Source organism: Nicotiana sylvestris, chromosome 1, assembly GCF_000393655.2.
Source record: "Nicotiana sylvestris chromosome 1, ASM39365v2, whole genome shotgun sequence".
Classification (NCBI taxonomy): Eukaryota; Viridiplantae; Streptophyta; class Magnoliopsida; order Solanales; family Solanaceae; genus Nicotiana; species Nicotiana sylvestris.
Window position 1 is genome coordinate 20,054,815 of NC_091057.1, and position 8,615 is coordinate 20,063,429.

The window sequence follows — 8,615 nt, forward strand, 5'->3', positions numbered from 1 at the left end:
TTTGAATCTAAGAAATATTTAGAATTTGTTCCTATTGCAAAAAGCCTGGACATAGCATACATAAGTGCTATAGAATTTATGGGTTTCCAGCTGATTTCAAGTTCACAAGGGAGAAAAGGTTTCAAGGAGGTGCCCAGGCAAACAAAGCTTCCTTTTCAAATGAAGAAAATGAACAGGGAGCAGAAAGTGCATCAGAAGTTCAGAATTTCACCAAGGAAAATGTGGCTGAGCTGCTGCAGCTTCTTCAGCAAGTGAAAGTGGGACAAAACAGTGCAGGAACCTCTGATGTTGCAGCAAATGTGAGCTTGCTGGTATGACCAATTTATTTGAAGATTTAGCTTGTTTAATTCAAATCAATGATGAGTCTTGGATATTGGATAGTGGAGCAACAGAACATATGTCTTTCAACAAAGATTTTTTACAGATTTAAAAACCTTGGCTAAACCTCTCATGGTAAAACTCCCAAACTCTTACAGAGTTAAGGTCACTCATTTAGGAACTATTTCTCTTTTGTCTAATCTGATTCTTCGAAATGTTCTTTATATTCCATCCTTCAAATATAATTTGTTGTCTGTGCACAAGTTGTGCAAACAACTCAAGCAATATGTTTTATTCACACCCTTTTCATGTTTTCTTCTTCAGGGCCCTTCAATGAAGAGCCCACTGGAGATTGGTAAAGAGGAAGGGGGCCTCTACGTTCTCAGATCCAGCCATACAACACCAGTGTCTAAGAGTTCACCTAAGTTTAGAAGAGTTTTTATTCCAAGAAGGAATTCTGTTTCCAATCATAGTTTGCGTTCATGTTTTAGTTTTTCTAATTCAATTGTAAAAGAAAAGCTGTGGCACTACAGATTAGGTCATATGCCCTTTAACAATATGAAAAATGTTTCATCAATTTCTATATCCAAGTGTTTCAAATTCTCCACTCCATGTGTTATTTGTCCTATGGCAAGGCAGTCCAAACTTCCTTTTCCCTCTAGTTCTATTTCTACTAAGAAAGTGTTTGAATTAATTCATGTGGATACCCGGGGACCATACAATAGTGCTACATATGATGGATTTAAATACTTTCTGACAATTATTGATGACTTCAGTAGAGGCACATGGACCTACCTACTAACCAACAAATCCAATGCATTCACTATTCTAAAAGGTTTTATAGCTATGGTAGAAAGACAGTTTAACAGCAAGGTGAAAACTATAAGGTCGGATAATGCTTTTGAATTGGGAAGTGGTAAAGTTCAATCAGAATTTTTTGAGTCACTAGGTATTATTCATCAAACCACTTGTGTGTCCACACCACAACAAAATGGAGTTATGGAGAGAAAGCACAAGCATCTTTTAGAGACATCCAGTGCCTTGTTATACCAAGCACACCTGCCTATATCATACTGGGATGACTGCCTTCTTACAACAACCTATTTGATCAACAGATTTCCTTCAAGTGTCTTAAAGCTTAAGACTCCTTATGAAGTTCTTTTTTCAAGCAAGCCAAAGTACTCTAACCTTAGATGCTTTGGGTGTTTATGTTTTGCTTCTACTATCTCAAATCAAAGAACTAAGTTTGAACCGAGGGCTATACCTTGTGTGTTCTTAGGTTATCCTCATGGAAATAAGGGTTACAAAGTGTTGAACCTCGAGAATTTGAAGCCCTTCATTTCTAGAGATGTTGTATTTCATGAAGAATTCTTTCCATTTGCTTCTATTAAGTCTAATTCTTCTTCTGAGATTTCTTTACCCACTGCTAAAGTTTCTGCAAGTCAACAGACTCCTGAACCTTTACCTTTTGCTATCAGACCTCACACTAAAGCTTCCAAAGAGGCTACTGAATCATCAAGTGACTTCTATTCTTCCCCCATTTCTTCAAATCATCCTAGTACACCTATTCCCTCTATCTCTCCTTCTAGTTTCTCTCCAGATTCTCCAGTAACATCTAGTCAACCACATACATCTGCACCAGTTTTTCCTTCTTTGGATTCTGATTCTATGATGGATGTTCTAATTAGGAAGTCTACCAGACCACACACAACTCCATCTTATCTCAAGGATTATATCTGTAATGCACTCCAACTCACAGATGTTAGAAACTCTTGCTTTCTCACACCAGTTACACCTACTTGTATATCTTTCAGTGGACTATCTTCTACCAATCAACATATGCTAAACACATTGTCCAATATACAAGAACCTACGGACTATTTACAGGCAACACATCACCCAGGGTGGCAAGAAGCAATGAATAAAGAGATTGAGGCACTTGAACTTAATAAGACTTGGGAAGTGGTTGAATTACCACCCGGGAGGAAAGCTTTACCATGCAAATGGGTGTATAAGGTTAAATACCATTCAGATGGGAGCGTGGAAAGACTAAAGGCAAGATTGGTCATTAGAGGAGACATACAGAAAGAGGGAATAGACTTCAATGAAACTTTTTCACCTGTGGTGAAGATGACCACAATCAGATGCATACTGGCCACTGCCGTAAAGAAAGGATGGGGTCTATACCAGCTAGATGTGAATAACACTTTCCTACATGAAGATCTAAATGAAGAAGTGTACATGAAATTCCCACCCGGGGTTGTACCTCCTTCACCTACTCATGCATGCAAGTTAAAGAAATCGATTTATGGGCTACGACAAGCATCTCGTCAGTGATATGCTAAACTTACAACTGCTTTGAATTTTAAGGGATTCACTCACTCATTCAACGACTATTCACTGTTCTTTAAAAAGTTAGATTCTTCCATTTCTATAGTGGCTATCTACGTGGATGATATACTCTTGACAGGAAATGACACTACAGAACTACATGCTTTGAAAGAATTTCTCAATCAAGAATTCAAAATTAAAGATCTCGGGGACTTACATTTTTTTCTAGGCATGGAAGTTATCCGAGAAACAGATGGACTTCTCCTTTCTCAGCGCAAATTCACTTTAGACCTTCTCCAAGAATTTGACTCTCTCCATTTGTCACATGTTTCTTCTCCACTTGATTCGTCTACTCGTTTGTCTACTCACACAGGGGAACCAGTGAAGGATCCCACCTTGTATCGTCATCTCCTTGGCAAACTTAACTACCTCACTCACACCCGCCCAGACTTATCCTTCATTGTCCAACACCTCAGCCAGTACATGCAGGACCCTCGACAACCACACCTAGATGCAGCACTCCGTGTGCTTTGCTATCTGCTCAAAGATCCTGGGCTTGGGCTTTTTATGTCTGCTTCCTCCTCCTTCAAGCTCCTAGCTTTTTGTGACTCCGATTGGGCCACTTGCCCGGACTCGAGGAAGTCGGTAAGTGGTTTTTACATTTCCCTTGGTACCTCTCCGATCTCTTGGAAATCCAAGAAGCAAACTTCCATCTCGCTCAGTTCAGTCGAGGCAGAATACATATCTATGCGGCGAGTGGTTGCAGAGCTCACATGGTTGGTTCGTCTTTTTGAGGATTTGTCAATTCCTATTTCTCTTCCAGTCCCTCTTCACTCTGATAGCCAAGCAGCAATTCATATAGCAAAAAACCCTGTTTTTCACGAACGGACGAAACACGTTGAAATCGACTGTCATTTTGTACGCAACCAATACCTCGCTGGGCTGATTTCGTTAACCTTTGTTCGATCTTCTGCCCAGTTGGCAGATCTCTTCACCAAACCACTCACCGGACCTCTTCATCGTGATCTTTTGGGCAAGTTGGGTGTGTTTTCTACCCCCTCCAACTTGGGGGGGGTGTTGGAGTCGGTTTTGAGGAAGATGAAAGACACATATGAGGCCACTCGGTTTTGGGCCTTGGGCCTAATTTTTGTGCTCACAATGCTCCAACAATTGGGCCTGGTTACCCTTAGCCCACTTATGGGTCTGCCCTGTCCAACAATTGTAAGAACATAATGCATAGCACATGTTACTTTATATTTTACTTATTTTTCCCATACCTTTGTATTTTTAATTATTTGCTTCATCCTTGTATTTATTTTATGTACAACTTTATGCTAGCTAATAGGACATTGCCACTTGGCAATATAGTATGTTGCCCTAGAAGCATTCCTTCTGTATATAAAGTTGGGCTTGTACACTTAATAGAGCAGATTATTGAATATACAAAAGAAGAAATCTTCTATTCATTCTCTCATTCTTTCACTTAGAGACAAGTAAAATTTATCCATGTTCATAAGCTCGAATCGATAAATGCACCACGCATGGGCTATGAAAACTGGAAAAGATTAAAGAATGACAAAAAGGCAGATATACAACAGGTAATAGCACAGATGGGAAATGCAAGACCAACAGATAGAGTTGTCCACTGCATAACACAATGCCTTAATCATGTAATTTAAACCAACAATTACCTGAGGTGATATCCTAGTTATAACTAATACTATGAGCACAACAATTATTAAAACGACTCAACTGGTGACAATACAACGAGCACAATTATTATTCAAGGTGACACATCAACAAAACTATAAAGGAAACAAGCAATTTGGTACATTAATTTTGTATGTGGAACGTAGAAAGAGCAGCCTTAAGACCATCCACCATTGACAACAAGATTGGCATCTACCCCGGGAAGGGAGTGGGAGGTAATGCAATGTAGAAAAAACACATGTAAGAGATATAGGACTGTAAATTGCGAAGGGGAGTTTTGGAGCAACGGTAAAGTTGTCTCAATGTGACCTATAGGACACAGTTACAACAGTGGAATCAGCCATTGATGTTTGTATCAGGGTAGGCTGCCTACATCACACTCTTGGGGTACGGCTCTTCTCCGAGCCCTGCGTTAATGCGGGATGCTTCGTGCACCGGGCTGCCCTTTTTAGGACTGTAAATTGCAGTATACATATATAAATAAGATAGAGGAACTAATCTAACTTTTGAATAAGAATCCTGCATGATTAATAGACCATTCATCCAACCAGCATGCTCACAAGAGGCTTCAAATAGGACCTTTACTTGAAGTCTTGAAGACAGTGGGAGTCTGCTCAATAGAGACCGGGAATGTAAAATACAGCATGGTTGGATACAAGCAAACAGAGCAGCAGTCGGCCTCCCAAACTTAGCTCACAATAGTCGGGCATGAAATTCTGCTTGTACCTCAATCGCCGAGAGAACTTTTGGAGCTTTTAAGATAGGTCAGAGTTCTTCAGTTCAACTATGACCAGATATTAGGTCTTTGGACCTCACAGCTAACTAGAATAAAGAAAAAATGCAACCACTGGTTTCATGCCTCAGCTTCACCAACATGTAAAGTGGCCAACCTTCTCGGTTCTTAATTCATGGAGAAAGCTAGTTTGGAAAATTTTCAAGAAAGTCAACATCCGCACCAGTGTTATCAAAGGCGAAAAGCGCAAAAAGCTCTAAGATCTGTTGGGGCTTTAAGTGCAAAAAAAGCTTGGGCTTTATTGAAGAAAGGCGCAAATGGAAAAAAAATTCAAATATGTATGTGTAGTCCAGTACTAATAATTATAAGCATGAATAACAAATATATAGACAAAGAAATTGAAAAAAAAAATTACGATAAGTGAAATATCAATTATTTTATATAGTCTTTTCAGGATTACACTCGTTGAAGGAAAAGTATCCTTAGAGCCTTGATGATGATACTGAAGTACCCGCACTAAGCAACGCGAAGCGCCCATCATGTTTTGTGCCTCATTTCAGGGCTTAAGGACGCCTTAAGTGTGCCTTTGACAATACTGATCTCCACTAATAAAAGTATTTAATACTTTGTATGTATTCAGTTGGTAAGAACTTTCATCCCACCTCCCATGGTTTTAAAAGAAGGCTAGAAACATTTGTGACAACGAGGTCGGAAATTATAGATATATCTAAATATATGATATGCCTTTGCAAGCTGCAAAATCAAAATATACCTTGAGATACGAACTTCTTCATTTACTTCAGTTTTCATAGTTACAAGGGAGGACAAATTAAACACGAAAACTATGCAGCTGAGCATTACATCTTGGTCAGCTCAAGAAAATCTCTTGCACAACTTAGCAAATAACAGTACAAATTAAGAAGATAAGAGAAGGCAGATAAAGAACTATGTTGTACTTCATCTTTTTATTTTCGCTTTCCTTTTTTAATTGAAGTATCAATTCATTGTACTGTTCCTGCAACCTATACATAAGAACTGAAAAAGGTACTAAGTGAATGTGATGATGGGGAGAAAGAAAATAGCGGTTGAAGGAAAACGAAAGAGTAAAAGCAATTTCTCAATAGTACCCTACTACTATGGAAAGAGACATGGACATTCAGAGAACAAAACAATCAATAAAAATTAAAAAAAGAAAGTTAAACAAAAGGAAGATGCAAGAAATTGGATGTGACTTTGAGACATCATTAATTAACAAAAACTACAATGCTTTGGTTACAAACCAATAAAAAAACTGGTTCAACTTTTGATTATCAATATTTATACGTTATCGAGCAGAGTTTAGCTAAGTTTATACAGGTCTAGCTTGAGCACAATTTGAAGTAGTTTAGTATTATAGTCAAGCTAACTTGGCTCAACTTAATATGATTATGCATCAACCCACATGATTATTGTGATCCACAAGATACTGTAGAGACAAAATAGAAATAGTCTTAATATTCTTTTGGAAAACTAGACTGATTCATTATATTGCTACCGTTGTGAACTATGTTCCACTATATTGAATGTCTAATGTTAAATAGAAGGTGTAAAGACACAAAAGAAAAGACATGCATTGTAATCTTCGGCATTGAAACCGTATCAATTACATATAACACCATCTCATACTTGCATAAAACTTTTGCTGAGTACTCATTCCATTTCTTTTTCCCTGTTCTTTCTGATCATCAAGAAAGTAAAATGTAACATCGTCTATTCGATTTCTTTTTCTTTATTTCAATCAGTACCTTGCTTGCAGGATCTGTTTTCTCTAGCAGACCAACTTACCATAGTTTTCTTTTGGTTATTTTTGAGGATCTAGCTCTAGGGTTCAATGAGCTAGTACATGTATATTGACACTTTGGTTAAATAAAGAATTTCATTTGAACAAAAATAATAGAACACATTAGTAACACTCCTACAGTCACAAACTGCATATTCATGTTAAACTTTACCGAGTGAATAGACATACTGAAACCTTAAACAGAAATTCAACTAAAGGGCCATTGTGTACAAACAAGCATAGAGTATTTGCAGCCTTGCATCCAAATGACGCTCCACCCCAACTTAATTTCCATATTTCAGATTTTGCCTACCAATTCAACATAATTTGAGAATCTCATCAGACATGATAATTTCATCATTTAGAAAACTACGTTAGTCAAACATAATTAAAAAACACAAGTCACTAATTCAGAGATCTCTTCATTTATTCCAAAATCCAAATCGTGGGTTGATGGAAAATCATGGAAATTGTACCCAATCATCCACAGATTTTTTTCATAACCACGAAATCTGGTGTTTTCAATTTGGATACTCTGTGGATAACAGGAGCACGCCTCTACCCCTCTAAATAAATACTAGACTTAGTTCACCTTCAGGATTAAAACTCAGGAGGTAAGGTGTTCATACACTCTACCCTTCCCCCACCAGTGGGATTCTACTGTGTTGTTGTTGTTGTTGTTGTGTCCAGCACATATCATGATGTTGTCAAGGGTGGATGTAGAATCAAGTTATGGATTCATCCAAACTCAATAGCTTTAGCATAGACATTGTATATGCGTAAGAAGATTCACTAAACAAGTACAAGTAATAGATTTTGAATCGTTAAATCTAATGGGTTGTGGTACAATTTCAAACTCAAACCGATAAAAGATCAAATCCAGGATCTGCCTCTGCACACAGGGGTGTAGGTAGATAGCTTTCAGGATACAGGTTCGGCAGAATCCAACAATTTTGAAATTCTTTAAATATGTACAAAATTTTAATTTTGAACTCAGTTACTAGCACTTAAATTCGTTGTTCTAGAATCCATAACTCATAAAAGCTTAAATTTTGGATCCGCCTTTGTGCGCTGTACTACATTTGCCATAGAAATTCTGATAACGAAAAGATAATAACAACCACATCAATCCACGTAAATCAAGACTCAACCATTAAACCTTCTAAAGAGAAGCAAAACCCAAAAGCACGACATTTTAAATGGAAGAAAAAACGGAGACCCGTCAATCAAAAGCCAACAAAAAACTACAGAAGATGGATGTATTTAAGGGGGAAAACAATAATAATATGAAATTCTTACCCAGAAAGAAGAACACTTTGCACTGGGTTTTTTTGGGAGCTTTTCTAACAGGAGCTACTGAGGAATGAGGATCCGCTTACTGGGTACTGCCCATTTTTCTGCACTTTTGTAACCTCTTTCTATTTTCAAACAAATGTCATGTTTTGCCAAAAATTTGGGAGCCAAAAACATTTTTTTGTTTTTCAATATAGCACAGATTTTATAGCCTATTTGGCCGTGCTTCTCCAAATCAGTAGGTACTTTTTTTCTTTCAAAAAAATACTTTTACAAAATTGAAGAATAAATATATTTTTGAGTAGAAAAATTTTGGAGAATGTAGAAAAATTAACTTCTCACCAAAAAATTTTTTTAAATACTTTTGAATAAAATATGCGTAGAAACACCTTTTTTAAAAGTTTGGTCACT

The 8,615-nt window shown here is 37.4% G+C and overlaps 1 long non-coding RNA gene across 1 annotated transcript; it reads right to left on the reverse strand.

Moving 5' to 3' along the window:
• Positions 1-6,993: 6,993 nt before the first annotated feature.
• LOC104230709 (uncharacterized) lies at positions 6,994-8,379 on the reverse strand. Its single transcript, XR_011402650.1, has 2 exons — positions 8,211-8,379; positions 6,994-7,220 (listed from the first exon to the last, which is right to left on the reverse strand). It is a non-coding gene; the product is annotated as an uncharacterized lncRNA (long non-coding RNA).
• Positions 8,380-8,615: the final 236 nt, after the last annotated feature.